The 17,127-nt window shown below is 38.6% G+C and overlaps 1 protein-coding gene across 2 annotated transcripts in view; it reads right to left on the reverse strand.

Moving 5' to 3' along the window:
- The window catches only part of Pdzrn4 (PDZ domain containing ring finger 4), a 362,347-nt gene that overhangs the window by 119,989 nt on the left and 225,231 nt on the right, over positions 1-17,127 (reverse strand). The window lies entirely within an intron of this gene.

Raw genomic sequence — 17,127 nt, forward strand, 5'->3', positions numbered from 1 at the left:
GAGAGAGAGAGAGAGAGAGAGAGAGGAAAAGAAGAACATAATGTCAACTATTTTATGTTACTGCCTCTTTAAATTTTATAAAATGTTTTAGTTGTTTAGGTTTTCCCCCCAAATTTTATTACTATTTACAATGTTACATGCCTCACTTGAGAAGACTTTTGTGACTTTCCTTTGTATACTTTTCTATACCTTAAAACAAAACTTTATTCTCTGCTTTTATTTTCCTATGATCGTTTCTCTGTCATCTCTAATAACTCCAACCCATATACTTCATTTAAAAATTGTACTTCAAATCCTTTCTCCTCCTTTCTCTATTCTTTCCTTGTTTCACTACTTAAATGTACATATTCTGCCTAAATTAACTACTTAAATGTACACTAAATGTATCGATTCTTTCTCTAACCAGAATCCCCACACTCAGTTATCTGAAATCTGAATGGACACACAAGAAGCAGACAAGCAACTCTAACAGCAAAGATAAACCCAGACAGTTGGTAAGTTAGTGAATAGCACTATTGTCATCTCCCTCCACTCAAAGTATCACCAAGGAACGTAATTTCTAGCGAAATCATCCTCTAAGGGGACTCACAGAAATGATACAGCCAAAAAGTAGGAAAAAGGAGAAAAGTTAAAACAGAACACAACACACACGCATACACACATCTCAACAAATATGCAAACACAACAAAAAAACCCACAAGCAATGTAAGACTTACCACAACACATTGCATCCTCTCAACCCTTGAGTAAGGGAAATTTAAATCACTAAGAAAGAATTCAGCGTTCAACTTAAAAAAGAAATAATTGAGGACTCAATGGGCAGATTAATGAACTGAGACCATCAACAAAGATAACACAGCAACCAAATGAATAAAATGGTAAGCATGAGAAAAACTCTAAAAATGATAAAGAAAGATTGAAGGAGTACCTAATGTAAGTTATGGAAATGTCACAAATAATAAATTCAAAGAAAAACACAGCAGAAAGACATTACCAACAGATGAGACCAAGCATAAGAACAAACTTCAGGGATTAAGGAGAATGTTGGGACAATACATAACATATACAAAGAAAAGAAATTGAACATGATCAATACTTCCAAGAAGTTTGGAATATAGTCAAGGGAACAAACCACAGACTCCATTGTATAGATGAAGAGACATCTAGTTTAATGAAACTAGAGTAGCTAATTCCCCCAAACCCAGAGAAATAGAAAAGCACACATTATTTAGCACCCCAAATAGACATGATCAGAGAAGAATTTCCCTACACATATCATAGTCAAGATACAAAGCAATGAAATAAAGCTAAAAGCTGTAAGGGATAACACACACACACACAAGAACAAAACAGTATCATATCTTTCTTCAGTAACCATAAAGCAAGATAGTATGTTATGATGCATTTTAAGCCTAAAAAGTAAGACAAAACAAAACAAAAAACAAACCCAAATTAAACAAATATAAACAAACAAATGACAGCAATAAAAACCCACCAAACCAAATTTCTATATCTAGCAGAGCTATGCTTTAAAATTGAAGAAGAAATGGGACCATGTCCAGACAAAAACAAATAAAAACAATATATGGCAACCATTAAAGAAAATACTTAAAGAAATGCTATGCATGGAGGGAGAAGAATGACAGTATTATTCATGAAAACACAGGAAGCAATACGTTCCATTAGAGGGACAGATGAATGCGAAAGAGCTAGGAAGGAACTGATAATCTCCAACACCTCAAACCAAAAGATCTCTAATACAAACAACAGGTGAGGAAGAGAAATACATAAAATCCAAATCAACCTAACCATCAACTAACAAAATCATTGGGGTTGACAAGTCTCTCTCAGTAATAACCTTATATGAAAATAGCTTAAACTTATCAATAAATAAATTACCCCCAAAAGTGACCAGGTAAAAAATGAGATCCAAGTGTCTTTTGCCTCCAAAAGATGCATTTGTCCAACACAGGCATTCAAAATCAAAATGTAAATCAATGTACCACGCAAACAGAAGGTGTAAACAAGCAGATGTAACTATGTCTCACAAACTTCAAACAAAAACTAATCAAAAGAAATAAAGAAGGCTGCTATATATATAAATGTAAGGAGCAAATCATCAAGTAAGTAAAACATTTGTAAATATTTATGCAGCAAATATTGGTGCTCCCAATTTCAAAAACTAACAGTAAAATGCATAAAAGTCACTGGCTGTTACACAATTATATTGGGGTACTTCAACATCTCACTACTTTTTTAGATAGGTGTCTTAAATAAATAATCAGCAAAACCACTACAGAGATGAATTATACCATAGATTAACTGGATTTAAAATTATCTACAAAATATAAGATCCAAAAGCTAGGGCCGACACATTTATTTCAGCAATACACAGAACTTTCTCAGGGTTTGCTCAAAATAAGTGGCAAAGCAAGTCTTAGCACACACACAAAATTAAATTAATTTTAAAAATCTCATCATATCTCACTGGGATAAAATAGAATTGACCCAGAAACGACTCAAATATTTGGAAATGGAGCAATAGACATTTGAATAAATAACAGATGATTGGAGGACTAGGGCTTGGGGGTTTAAAGAATTCCCAGAAACAAATAGGGAAAAAAGTACAACCTAACAGATCCTCTGTGGTACAACCTACTAAGTCCTAAAAGGAAAGTTGATGGCTTATATTAAAATATCAGCATGAACACTCAAATAAATAACCTAATGATGCACCTCAAGGCTTTAGAAAAACAAAAAGATGAAATAAAATATATTGAGTTGTAAGAAAGCATGAATGCTAGTAAGTTAGATGAAAAGAAAATACACAAAATTAATCAAAGAGCTGGTTCTTTCAAAAGATTAAGAAGATTAACAAGCCTAGCTAAACTCATAAGAAGGAGGAGAAAGATGACCTAAAGAAATAACAAGAGATGAAAATGGAGTTCTTATAATAGAATCCAATCAAACACAGAAGATCATCATGAAATACTTAAAAAATTACATTTCTCCAAACCTGGAAAACCTAGAAGAATTGGATAAATTTCTAAATTTACATGACAAAACATAAATATAGAAGCTATAAAGAACTGAAAAGACGTGTAAGAAAGAGAGATTAAGGGCTGGAGAGATTGCTCAGTGGTTAAGAGTATTGCCTGCTCTTCCAAAGGTCTTGAGTTCAATTCCCAGCAACCACATGGTGGCTCACAACCATCTGTAATGAGGTCTGGTGTCCTCTTCTGGCCAGCAGGCATACATACAGACAGAATATTGTATACATAATAAATAAATATTTTTTTAAAAAAGAAAGAGAGATTAAATTAAAAATCCCCTCTGCAAAGAATTGCCCATGACTGGTCAAATTCTACCAACTTTTAAAGAAAGATCTAAAACCATTTCTGCTCAAACTATCCCACAAAATAGGGGAAAAAGGGGATACTACCAAATGCATCCTATAAGGCTGTTAGTACCCTGAAACCAAAGTGGGATAGAGACATAACTAAATAAATTACAGATCAATTTCCTCATTGACAATAAATGCAGAAAACATTTTCACACCAAATCCAAGAACACATTAAGATCGTATACCATGACTAAATTTGTTTTTCAATTAAGTGATGCAACCTATATATCTTTTCTTTTATCTTGATAAAAGAAAGGAAAAGGGAAAAACGCTTCTGATCTCCTAATTTAGAATATGCAGAAGGGGCTGGAAAGACGATTCATCCTTTAGACTGCCCAAGTTGCATTCCCAACACAAGGCCTGTATCTCCAGCTCCAGAATGCAGCACCTTCTGTTAGCATATGTTTGTGTGTGCACATATCCATATACACATATCCATATACAGAAAAGCAATAATTTAAAGTAATAAATATAAATATTTTAGAAAGAACATGCTTGAAGCTATGGAAGCCATTTGTGACAATAAAGAGACAGTTAAGAGGGAAAGAAGCTATCCCACAGTCCGAAACTTATGAACTCATAGACTCAAAACAATAACAAGTATATCCTAATACACACAATTTTGAGACAGTATCTCATGCATCCTAGGCTGGCCTTGAACTTATCACTATGTTATATGTATAGGACGATCTTGAGCTCTTGATCTTGACCCCTGTACCTCCACAGTGCTGGGACTACAGCATGTGCCTCTATATCCAGTTAATACAGCATGGGGAATAGAACCTAGGTCTTGGGCATGCTAAATGAGTACTTTACTACATCCCTGGCCTGTTTTGGGAATACTTTGACACAGATTTTATTCAACCTAGGCTGATCTGAAACTCATCATCCTCCTTACTCAGCCTACCAAGAACGGGAAATGTAAGTATTGCCACTCTGCCCAGCTTTTTTGGAATGTTTTGATGTGTTTTTAATGAAGTTTACAACACATATTTAATCCATTTGTGTGGCTATTTGATTACTTGCAGCCAAATGATAAAATTAAAAATTTCTATATAAAATATTACTATAACAGCATACCTTTATTTGTTATACTGGTGTGCATAAATGTCCAACCTGTGTAAAGCAATGTGATTGGTGCTGGATTTGTAAGTGGGCATAAGGTGTGGTGTATGGTGTCTGGGTGGAGAGACTCTCTGGTTTTTGTGGTAGAGATAGGGCGTGCATAGAGAAAAGATGAAAAGTATTGAACATAGCTTTTTCCATTTGCTAACTTGGCATTGTGAACAATCACTCTCATGAGAATATAAAGAACCGTCAGTTTTATTAATGATCATGGAAAATGCCGCAGAAGCCTTGGATCTGATTTTGTTTTGAAGGAAGATTTAAGGAACCTATTTCCAAATAGAAAATAATTGGAGCCAGGAAAACATGGCTAGATCTGTGGCATGCTGGAAAGAAGACTGTGGATACATTGTGATGAGAAGAATTTGCCAGAATCATTTTTCATGTTGGAGAGTAAGTTGCACTAGGGAGGTGGGAATGCCAAGCTAGTAAATTGGCCTTGTGTGTGTAGACAAGATGGATTTGGGAATAGACACGTATGTTATCTCTTGCCTGAGAAAGGATACTTTGGCAGCTCTGGGAAGGAAAATGTGATCATTAGAGAGTCACTGAACTAAGTGTCTAAGAGACACGTGATTAGAGTTGGACGAGAAAGGAAGAGATGACCAATGTCTGATGAGTGACATTGATAGTGATGAGAGACCATGACTTGGTTACCACAGACAACTGCTAGAGGGAACACTGATGCCCTTGGGAAATTGTGAAGAGATATGTTTGGGGGACATATGATTTGAAACATATGTTTTCAACACCAAATATATCTTCATGTGTACAGGGAGGGGCTGGGGATAGTTTTGAAATTTTACCTATTAGATGAATTACTTATCAAAGTATTTTAAATTTTATATATTTTATACAATATGTTCTGATTAACTTCCCCTCATTTCCACCCATATCCTTCCCAACTCCCTACTCACCAAATGTATACCCTTTTTATCTCTCTCTTATTATGCAAACCTAAATAATGATAAAATAAAAACAAACCGGAGTTGAATAAAACAAATGGAAAAGGGCCAATGAAAAAGCAGAAGAAACACATACAGATACAGACACACATATTCACAGAGACAGAAGCCCCACAAAAATACCGCACCAAAAGCCATAACTTTTACACTTTATGCTTGAAATCCTGGAGCTTCTCAATTTACTATTGGTGAAGGAGGTCTTTTGTGTTGTCTTTGTGTTGCTTTCATTGGTTAATAAAGAAACTGCTTTGGGCCTGTTGATAGGGCAGAAATTAGGTAGGCAGGGAAAACTAAATGGCATGCTGGGAGAAAGGAGGCAGAGTAAGAGAGAGACACCATGGATCTACCGGAGACAGAAGCTGGGAATTTTACCTGGTAAGCCACTGCCATGTGGCGATACTCATATTAATAGAAATGGGATAAATTAAGATATAAGAATTAGCCAATAAGAAACTTGAACTAATGGGCCAGGCAGTGATTTAATTAATACAATTTCTGTGTGGTTATTTCAGGGCTAAGCTAGCCAGGCAGCTGGGACAAACAAGTGAGCCTTCCTCCAATACACCATCACAATTATATTTTGGTTAGGTATATTTTATAGTACTGCTTATCACCTCCTCCATGCCACCTTCTGCTGAAACCCTATGTGTTCGTCATTGTACAGGACACCAGCACCATCAGCGTGGGGCTCTCACAGAGTTGAGTAACAGTCTTTCCCCATGTCATCTCTTATTTTACTCTGCCTACGTTGACTATCGGAAAATGTCTAAATCTCTAATTGTCAGCTAAGGCTGGCAGCAGAAAAGTCAAACGATGATGCTGCTTTATTTGTTTTGAATTACATTGACAAAAATGCACTCGTGTGTGTGTTTGTGATCCTCTCACAGTGCATGCCATAATGTAAACCCTATAAAGCAGGAGCTACTTGATATCTTCAGAGCATTCGATGCTTTGGTATTCAGTGTTAGCCAGTGTCAGTGAAACTGAAATCTCAACAAGATTTCTTATTTCATTGAAAATTATATTCTTACTATAATATGAACACACACATGGCTGTGAATATTTTTTATCTAAGAATTTCAAATATCAACTGATTTGATTTAACTAGGTAAATATCTAAGTTATGTGGTGGCCTGGTCATGAGCTGGTATCAGTTGGTCCCCCAAGTTTTATGAGCAATATCAAGACAAGTACAAGATCAAAAAATACCCTCACCAATAAAGGACACCAAAGACATTTAGAGAAAAAAACAGCCAAGCCACTGTCTCAACAGGTGCCTAGTAATGAATGTGGCTATTCCAAGAAAAGAAATTGCTGACATACTCAAGATCATGCCCTTAAATTTTTAATCTTAGCATTGAGAGAGGGGGATTCTGCACCAGTGTCCCATGGGCACAAAACATTCAGACTTGACATACAGAAATTACATAACCACAGAGGAAGAATGGTCTTCATTCATGCATTTGACACTATTTCATTTTTATCTGTTTTCATAGTCACAGATCAGTGGTGTCCACTTACATTTAATAGAATAGTTACTCAGAAAGGATGGAACAGATGATGGCTCAGATGAGTTTTAAGGGTGGAAAATATTTAAATGTGTGTATGAATTAGTCATCATATCTTTCATGCCTTTTGTAGCCACCCATTCCTAAATATGAGAAGATTTGACAGAGGTACAGGTCCATTTCTCTGTTTCATAAACTCAGCTATGAGATCACTTCCTCGATTCCTTGTATTGTGCCTCCTTGTGTCTTGCCTTCTTCCCAGGAAGGAAGCTTTATTCTGTGTGACAGAGAGCTTGGATGGTGAGAAGCTTCCATGGATGATAATGCCAATCATCATCATTATGCCCCCCCCATGCAACTCTGAGACCTGCTGCTCCAATTTAAGTTATTTCTCCTTGGCCATGCTTCAGTAATCATAGTTAGCAGCTGGTTAACCTTTCTCATAAAATACTCTCGTGGACATGAGTAGTCTTCGGCAGTCTTTCAGCCAGAGTAGAAATTTGAATAGCAGAAGCAAGAAAAAAGTGAATGGATATTTAATGTCACATGACTGTCACACTGTACCTACTGATCTACAGGACAAAAGAGAAGAGAAACTGTGTCATCTGGTTAAGTTCCCTGAAAAATTATTCATTACCATTTTCACATCAGAAAGTCACCTCTTCCTTCCGTGCATAGTGGAAACTCACATCCAAGTCAGGGTGTGATCACATCCTATTTCTTTGTTGTGGTCCCTAACTCTAGCTCAGTTGTACCCATCAATAAAATCCCTTGCTTCTTATCCTGAAATATATGTATATTATGAGATTGAGCTTTGGGATGGATTTTTCACAATTTAGCCTTTCCATGAATACTTGGTTTCATTTGAAGAAATGTGGTAGAGGTAGGGATTAATTTATTCTTTGTTTTCTCAGTTCTTGAGCAACTAAGAATGAGTAACATCTGTGGAATTCTGATTGGAGCATCATTACAAGTGCTAACACTTTGCCAGCCAATGTGAGTTCCTGAGGCAGCATGATTTCAATGAAGTATTTGTCAAGTCCTACCATATAGCTCCATTCAATATTTCCCAGAAGACATTGCTGACCATGAGAAATACTGTGTTAATTTTACTCATTTGATTATGGGATCACATTCAGTGTGACCATGTAAAATTTACATTTGTATTTTTAAATCTATAAATGTGTCCGTACTGTTGGCACAGTCTGTCGTCCTCTCTGTGAGAGGAGCATACGGCTTTGGAGGAAGAGTGAGTCAGTGGCTTATGTCTTAGTCAATGTTTTATCTTGGCTTCACACAAATTATCAGTAGTTTGTTTTTAAACATATTTACATATAGCAATGCTAATGTGCAGCTTTCTGAAAGGAAGTAAAAGTCTTCTCAAATCACAACATGATTCAAATTAAAATGTCTATATAAGGGTTTTACATGAACATATTTAACAGTGTAATACATTATAAGTACATTTGGGAGAAATATATGACTTAGGGGCATGGAACCAGTGGTCAAGAAAAGTTAACTGAGCTGCCAAACTTGTCATTTTATTATCTATGTAGGTTGCTTTGCACACTGGTAACAATAAACAATGAAGTAATTTAATCTCATATTTACAAGTGAAGGCCAAAGGAATATGGAAAAGCAGTCTCTTACTTCAAAAACACAAAAGAATGCCAACATTTCAAGTGCAGAGTCATGACTTCATGACTAGAGAAGGCCTTTGAGGAGGGCTTGTGAGTGTGTGTGTGTGTTTGCGTTATATTTATATTGGCAGTTTTATCAGCAGTTTTATGCTGAGTTGGTCTGATTATCATCACGTGCACTCATATTCACATCCAACACTGTGCCGATTTATATTCATATTAAGGAAACATTTATGTGTGACTCTGTGTCATCATTAACCTACCACTGATGCTTGATGCCTTTCAAACAATGGAAATACACAAAGGAGCTCAAATTTCAAAAGTATATTGCCCTCATTTTCCAACCAACACTGCTTCCATCCTTTGTACCAATGCTTCAAGCTCTTCCTAACAGATGTGCCAACAACTCTCCTAGACAATTTCACCTTCAACACTGCTGAGAATCTGCCCACTAATGACCATAATGAAACATGCTTTGTGTGAGAGCCTGTTCATTTATTTTCATTCCCGTGAGTGCCTTCAGAGACCAGAGTTGCAATCACGGCTACTTACTATTTAATTCCCAGCCAAATTTATGGTCAAATTGAAAAATGGAAGCAGGCAGCCTGATGCAAGATGCTTTTGTCTGAAGTGTCCTCATGGAATCATTATACTTGCATTAATCTTTAATCTGCAATTAAACAATCAGTTCTATGTAAAAGATAGCTGCAAACAGATCTCCTGCATGTGGCCTAGACAATATATCTTAATGGGAGGTTGGGGGAAGGGTGAAAATAAGTGTAATTAGAATGGAATTCGTCATGGGTCCTGGTTCGGTAGGATGTTATTTATGGAACTAAAATGACTTCGCTGGATTCAGACACTTACCAAATAGCCTCCTTGTCTTGCAGGGGGTGGGAGGGGCATGGTAGAAAACTACAACTCAAGTGTGAGCATCAGGAAGAGGGGAGGGAGCTTGCCTAGCCTGACTGATGAACGTCTTGGCCGAAATTGTAACCTGCTTTGTATCTGCAGCTCCCCAATTAAGAGGGTGTTTTCCAGTGTCCACAGATGCTTAATTGGAGATGCAGGCTGCCAAGCAGGCACGGGCGCCACAATCGTTAGCAGGTAGTCTGAGGACATGGTGCCCGTGGCTTTCAGTTATCTTTTATTCTCAGGGCTGTCAACATGGTGGTGCCTTCCTGAAAGACACGCCTGGACAAGGGAAGAATTCAAGGCAGATTTGACAATTAAAACAAAGTTGAGACCTTTTGGCCAGGTTTAAAAACAAAAAACATTAGAAGGGGGTTTTATAGATGTAGCAATTGTTAAATGGTCCTATGTTTCCTATCTGAACTGTCCCCTCTGTCAGACTTTATTAAGCTTGGAATTCAAACAGTTCATTTCATGTCATCACCAACAACTTAGAATAAAACTTTTATCTTTGTCCTTGTGGTTGTGCCCCCAGTTTGCTATGTTGGTGATTTATGAGTCCACATGTTATATGAACATTTTACAATGGTAATTATTACAAGTTCAGAGAAAACTACCAAGAAGAAACAAATTGGAACTAGAGATTGTATTGGAGAAATTTCAGAAAGATTTTTCAGTCAGCCATATTTCTATACATCATTTAATTTCAATATTTTATTTCTTCATATACACAGTTTTCACAATAACAGAAGTTATGGTCAGTTCAGAAAGACTGTTTTTTTGGTGCTTTGGGGGCAGCACAGTGTAAGTGTACGGGATGGATAAGGGACCACAAGGAGCTGCAAGGGATCTTCAGAAGTTTGAGACCCAACCTTCTCACAGTTAAAATCTTTCAAGTATGGAACTATAGTTTATGCTATCAAGTAGCAAGTGCCAAAAATTAAAAAAAAAAAAATTAAAAAAAAAAAAGATGGGGAGAAGAAAACAAGCAGGATAATCACAAAAAGCTTTGGAAATATAGCTTCAAGCATATACAGAAATGCCACCTTTAAAATATATACCAAACACTGTAGCCAAACAAATAAACATGCGTTGAATAATGGGGATCAACAAAGCAAACTTGAACTATTAATAAGTCATCAACATGCTCCTTTTGGAGTGGTTTAGATCCTTGTGAATAGGGTCAAGCTGCTCTTTATCATCAACGATTAGAAGCCATTCTCCGCACATAAGTGTTCTCATGAGAACTTCCCCCACAGTGCCTTTTAAAACAGTGAAGGATGTGTTTCTCCCTGCCACTTACAGCCTCGCTATCAAGTATTCCAGATAAAAACAATTAAAGACACAGAAGTAATAGACACATATTGATTCCAGTCACTAAACCATTAAGAGAATTCTAAAGTAATATTTTGCTAAGCATCTGGTGATTTATTTCACGCAGCAGTTTCTCGGGATAGGAATTCCAGATTCTATTAGGAGAAGATGTAGTTGAAAGCTCCGTCTCCAGAACAAAGAGAAAAATCGATGCCGGAGCTCATTTCCCCAGTCTTCCTAAGAGACTCAAGACCACACCTGCCGATGGCAGCTGAGTAATTTTCAGTCAGTCCTGTTTACTGAACATCTAATAGGCACCCTAGTCCTGCATTAGTGCTGAGAATTTCAAAGGAAAACAGAGTTTAGAAAACATGGCCAAAGAGGAGAAATAGGCACAGAAACACACCATCAACATCCACTACAAGGATATCAAATTCACAATGGGCACTCCAAATATTCATGTCCAGTGTCTCATTGGATACTGCTACTTGTGTGTTCCATTACTAGGTACAATTTTTTTTTCAAAGTGCATCTTCTATTTCAGATCTTGGCCTCATGACTCTAAATACTCAGGAGTATAATCTTAAGAGTATTTAGCTCCTTCACACTTACTTCCACGTCTACTTGCTCCTACATCTATTCACCTTAAGAAGACTTCTAACTTTCCCTCTTCAAGAATGCTGCTCTAGTTCAGGTCTTGGGTATCTCAGATTAAAATTTTAGCCATGATTCCCTAGGTGAGTTTCTATTGAAGTATTTACTAACTCGTTTCATTCTGGTAATTGTTCAATTCATAGTTCTTAGTGTCCCTCGTATCTCAATTTTAAAAATATTTTTAAGATTGCTATATAATTGCATCAGTTTCCCCATTCCTTTTCCTCTCAACTCTCACATGTTTCTCTCGTTCACATTTATAGCGTCTTTTTCTTCAATTGTTGTTAAATGCACACACAAACCCATACATATACATATGCATATTATCATATAAACAACCTGCTCAGTCAATATAATGTTACTTGTATGTACATGTTTTCTGGGTTGAGCATTTGATACTGGATGACCAATTGGGGCGCTTTTCACTGAGGAAGACTATTTCCTCCACTAGCAACATTCCTTAGCATTCTGTTGCTCTTTGTGTATGGTCGAGGCCTCATAGCTTTCCCTCTTTCCTGTCAGCATGTCTGTTGTTGCCTTTCTCCCCTACTTTAGCATGATTGCTGGTGTCCTGGTTCAGCTCCTGTTTAGGCAGTCCTGACGGTGGGACTTTATGGGTGTTGTTTCTGACTTCTAGAAGACACAATCTCATATCCAACTACTCCCTGCTCCAATGGCTCTTCGAATCTCTCCTGCCTCCTCTTCTGCAATGATCCCTGAGCTTTAGGTGTAGCATTGGGTTATAGATGTACCAGGTGGGGTTGTTCACCACAACTTTGGAGTTTGCTTGGCTGTGGTTTACTGCAATGGTCCTCATTGGTTGCAAAGAGGTATTACCTTGTTAAGAGATGAAAACTACCCTTATCTGTAGGTATAGGGACAAAGGTTTAGAATGTAATCAGGAATTATGCTGTGTTAGTAAAGTGTTGGAGATAGCTTCTCTCCCAAGATCCATGACTTCACTAGCCCTAGGTAGTTGGCTAGGTTTCCAGGACCAGGCATAGTTTCCCTCATGTTGAGCAGGTCTTAGGTCTAATTAGAAAGCTGTTGCTACTGCCAAGGACTGCATACCTCTGCTACATCCTTAAGGTTATTGCGCCATGCTGTCTTTTGATGTGGTCCATAGGTGTCAGAGCTAGGTAGGACTGCCAGTTGCATCTCTCCTTTGAAAGCTGTCATGGAAACTTCTGGTACCATATAAGCTAGTCTTCTGGTAGGAGGCTTTCAGGGCTCTCTGGGTCCTGGGTCTGAGGTGCGTGGTGTCTTCAGCAACAGGGACTTACAATGCATCTCTGGGGCCAGTCCCCTCTGCCAGGCATTTTTATAGCTTTTACCTAATTACACAAGAAGGCAGATTCTGGAGAGGGATTTTCCATGTAGCTCATCTTCTCACCTACCTACCATGAGACCTTGAGCCAGGTCATTGGCTCATGAGTAGCCTCACTTCGCTCTCAAGGAAACAATAATAAGAGTGGGCCCCTCATTGCTTTGCTGTGTAATTTCAATGAGCTAAGCTTTTTTTAAGTACTTAGGTCTGAGCTTATTTCATAGTAAGTGATTTAAAAGAGATTACCTAAAAGTAATTTTAAATTTTAGCCTTTGATGAGACACTTACTCTTGCTACAACTGATAAATTAATTTCTCCCATTTGGTGGAACTGGTAAGGTGTAAGCAAGCACCTAGCACTTGGGAGGGGCTGGGTATGCAGTGGCCATGATGAACTATAACCCTCAGTTCTCTACCCAACACCAAGGGCTTGACACAATGCGCTTTAATGAATCTCTTTAATCTCCCACTTCCTGAAGTCCTCACCCTGACTGGATAGACTCTTAGCCCCTCACACATTGGGCACCTCTGGGTTATTCTTTCCATCCAGCCATATTCTAAGCCTGCATACTTCACTGTTTGTGCCCCTCGCTAAGTCCTAATCTCCCCTTAAGGTTTACCCTTCCTCAGTGAAGTCTCTACCTAAATAATGAGTGTCAGAAACTATCCTTACAATTGTACTAGTTTGTCACTTTGAAAGGCATCATTACATGGTATTTCTAACATGCCCATTTAGCAGTAGGTGAGATCCACAGAGCCCAGCAGACAGAGATAAACATGTGGAGAGCGACTGGTGCATTAATTAGGAACAGGGCACGAGCCTGGGCCACAAACAAAGGAACAGACTTGTGTCCGCATTGGCAGAGCATGGGGAGCTCCGAGCGAAAGGCACGGTAGATGACTACAGCTCAGGAAATGCTGGGGCACTCAGTTATCATGCTGAATCACGTGGGACTGCCAATTTCTGACCAGTTTCAGGGCATCAAAGGAGGGTATTTCCTATGGTCAATTAATCATATTTCACCTTTTGTTGTTTAGGCTGTCTTATTAGAAAACAAAATAAAACACCCAAAAGGAGTTGTATCTTAGCTAAGTAACTTATGGGATGTGGATGACAGAAACCTCAAGCTTCCTTTTTTCCTTTCCCACCAGCACTAACTGTTTTGGGGAATCTTCTGAAAACAAGTGAAACCTTCGGAACTCTAAAGGAATAATGGCCATCATCGATGTGGTCTTCTCTCTGCAGTGTGAAGGGCACAGACATTCCATTCATGTGCTGGGGACTGTGTGCTCACTTCCATGCCTTAAAGGCAGCACTCTTGTTGCTTCCAGCTGAACGCGGGGCAGCTTTCATTCTATGTGGACCGATGCCCAACAACCTCTACTGCTTAAGTCCTTCATTTTAATCTTCTTCTACCAGTTAGTGGGTGATTAGTATGGGCATCTTATTTAGCTATTGCTGACTATATACCTAAGTGTTTTCCCGGTTACAATGGAAGTAATGTATCTACCACCTCATGTCTCTACTGAGAAGACCAAATACATTAATACATGGAAAACCTGTAGAATGGCATCCGTTACTTAGAACTCGATGGGGGCTGACTGCATGCTCACTAACGCAGTTGTAGGAGAAGGGTTCTTCCTGAAAAACATTTCTTCCTGAAAACACTTAAAAATGAATAGAATGTATCTGAGCCAAGATATATATCCACAAAAGCACTCATTCTCTTTGCTCACTGCCAGTCGACAAATACCATTATGTGAAGTGAAATACTTCAGATAGAATTAGATCCTTTAAGCCATTTAGAGTGTTTAACACTCGTGTGCTTATTATTTGATCTAACTTTATATTATTTGTCACTTATCCACTGCATTCAAGATAATTAGAAATACAATCATTCATGATCTAAGGAATCTTAAGGTATTAAAATACAATTTTAAAATAACAGACTGATCTCTAAGAAGAAACCGTCATGAAAGGGGGTATGTTTTGTGTTAGAGAATATCAGGCGCATTTGCAGTAGTATGGCTGTAGACTTGTGTTGTGTTTTAAATGGAATATTGTTTCCAGCATCCTTTTGTCAATAATTTAAGTGTATGATTATTGTTCTAATAATGGTTTTGTCACAATAGTTCATCATAAAGGCTAAAGTAATTTCAGTATATAGTCACTAATTCATACTGTTTCTGAGTTTCTGTACAAAAGCTGCGATAGTCATTGTCACCAACATCATCAATGTTCAATCTAAATTCATCAGTGTTTCCTAAATACCCGCTAGCTACAAAGCAGCGAGTCAGATAGCAAACAATAGACACAATCCTCCTATCTGCCCAAGTAAAACACACACCATACCCGAGGGCGAACCAGCTATGCTCGCACATTTCTGCTGTGGAATTGACTGCATCATGCATTTCACCCTTGAGATGTCACCAGAAACAGCAAGCACAAATGCACCAGTAGCCAACTCTCGTGACCTCCAAGGAGAGTGGGAAGAAAAGGAGCTCAGCAGTACTGCTCCCCAAGTCACTCCGGCCCTCTGGTTTTAGAAAATCTGAGTTGTTTGATTCAGGCTGCCACACAGATCGCCTTGTCACCAAGAAAGGTTCTGCTACCTTGGCTCTGCATGTACCACAACTGTTGCTGAAATCCCACTCACAGTTAGAGAAATATGACCAGCTCAATCAGGAGTGTCATTAATAACCTTGGAATTAGTGGAATGGAATGATGTTTTCCCTGTAGGATGCGCTCTCTCTCTCTCTCTCTCTCTCTCTCTCTCTCTCTCTCTCTCTCTCTCTCCTTCTCTCTCTCATGTATGCATGACTGATAACATGCTAGACTTCTAGTTACATACCAAAACTTTGTTCTAGTATAATGTTTAGACTGAAGGTGTTTCCAAGCCTTATCCTTGACCTGCACTGTCTCAAATGTGACTCTGTGGCTCATTCTTACCAAAGAATAAGAGCAGAGTAGCATTGCTTGCAGCCTGAATAAGAAGAGCGGTACATTTACCCCCGCTTTACTGTTCTGTAGGCTGGGAACACAGGACCAGGAAACTGGGAAGATGGGGTAGGGGGGTGGAAGACTGGTCCTGACTCAGATGGAAGGAGAGTTCTCACTATTCATGTCTGCATGTTCTTGCTGAGTCCTGAATGGCTTTGGGAATTGACCTGACTGAGGTAGCAGGAGATGAAGAACACGGAGAGGAACACAGAAAAGCTGGGATTGAATGGACTTGGCTCTCTAATGCAAAAGACATGGAACCCCAGAAGTCTAGAGTGTTGATCATATACAGTTGGATAGGGAGGCAGTGTTACCTTATACGGATAAACAAGGAGGTAGGGCTTGTGGTACACAGCTAGACCAAATAGGAAGGTTTAGATCCTGACCTGAATTTCCTGTGCCGGTGTAAGCAACTTGTTTTCCTCTGCTTTTCTGCTCTGAGCAGCCTGCAGCCGCTCTGAGCACGAGACCCTGATGGCAGGGGAGTACTTTCTGGTGGCCCTGCACCTGAAAGATCCTGAGAGCTGGGGTGTGGCCAGATCACTATATAAGATGCCCCTGAACACAATAAAGGGGGCGTTCTTATTTCAAGGATGACCTGTATCTCTGTCTGTGTGTCTCTGTGTGTTTAAATCTCCAGGCCCTTGCCTGATTCGTGAACCCGTCTCATAGCGCAGGTGCTTGCACTATAGGTGTAGTACCGTAGTCCACATAGTACGGGCGAACAGTACATTAGCCAGTCTCTGTAGAAGCGGTATCATTACGGAGCAATCTTCAAGCTGTAAATATGAAAAATTGATGGCGGATGTGTTCTGCACGCTTAGACCAGAGGAAGGTTTTGCCATTCCTATGGGACTGAGATACTGGGCTCCTTGACATGGTCATGCCTATGCCAACAACATACATTCACTCAGGACTTCACTCAATCTCTACACATTCTTGTCACCATTATCATAAATTTATCAAGAGTGCGTAACTCACCAAAAGATTATAGGTATAAATCTCAATTGAAGTCACAAATCTTAAAGAAATCAATAGATTTTTTTGGCAAATATCTGTAAAGCACAACAGAAATTACAAACAACTTTTTAAAAGCCTTTAAATCATAAACACAAGGGAATTAGAGTATCGTCACTAGGCAGAATTAGAGACCCAACTCTGAGTGTATTCAATAGCTTTTGCTATGCTATGTAGTCTTACTTCCGATGAGACGGGGGCCACACAGATTGCGGCAAGAAATGAAACTGGACAGATTGGTGTTTGGGAAAATCAAACTTCC

The sequence above is a fragment of the Microtus ochrogaster genome, chromosome 15 (assembly GCF_000317375.1).
Source record: "Microtus ochrogaster isolate Prairie Vole_2 chromosome 15, MicOch1.0, whole genome shotgun sequence".
NCBI lineage: Eukaryota > Metazoa > Chordata > Mammalia > Rodentia > Cricetidae > Microtus > Microtus ochrogaster.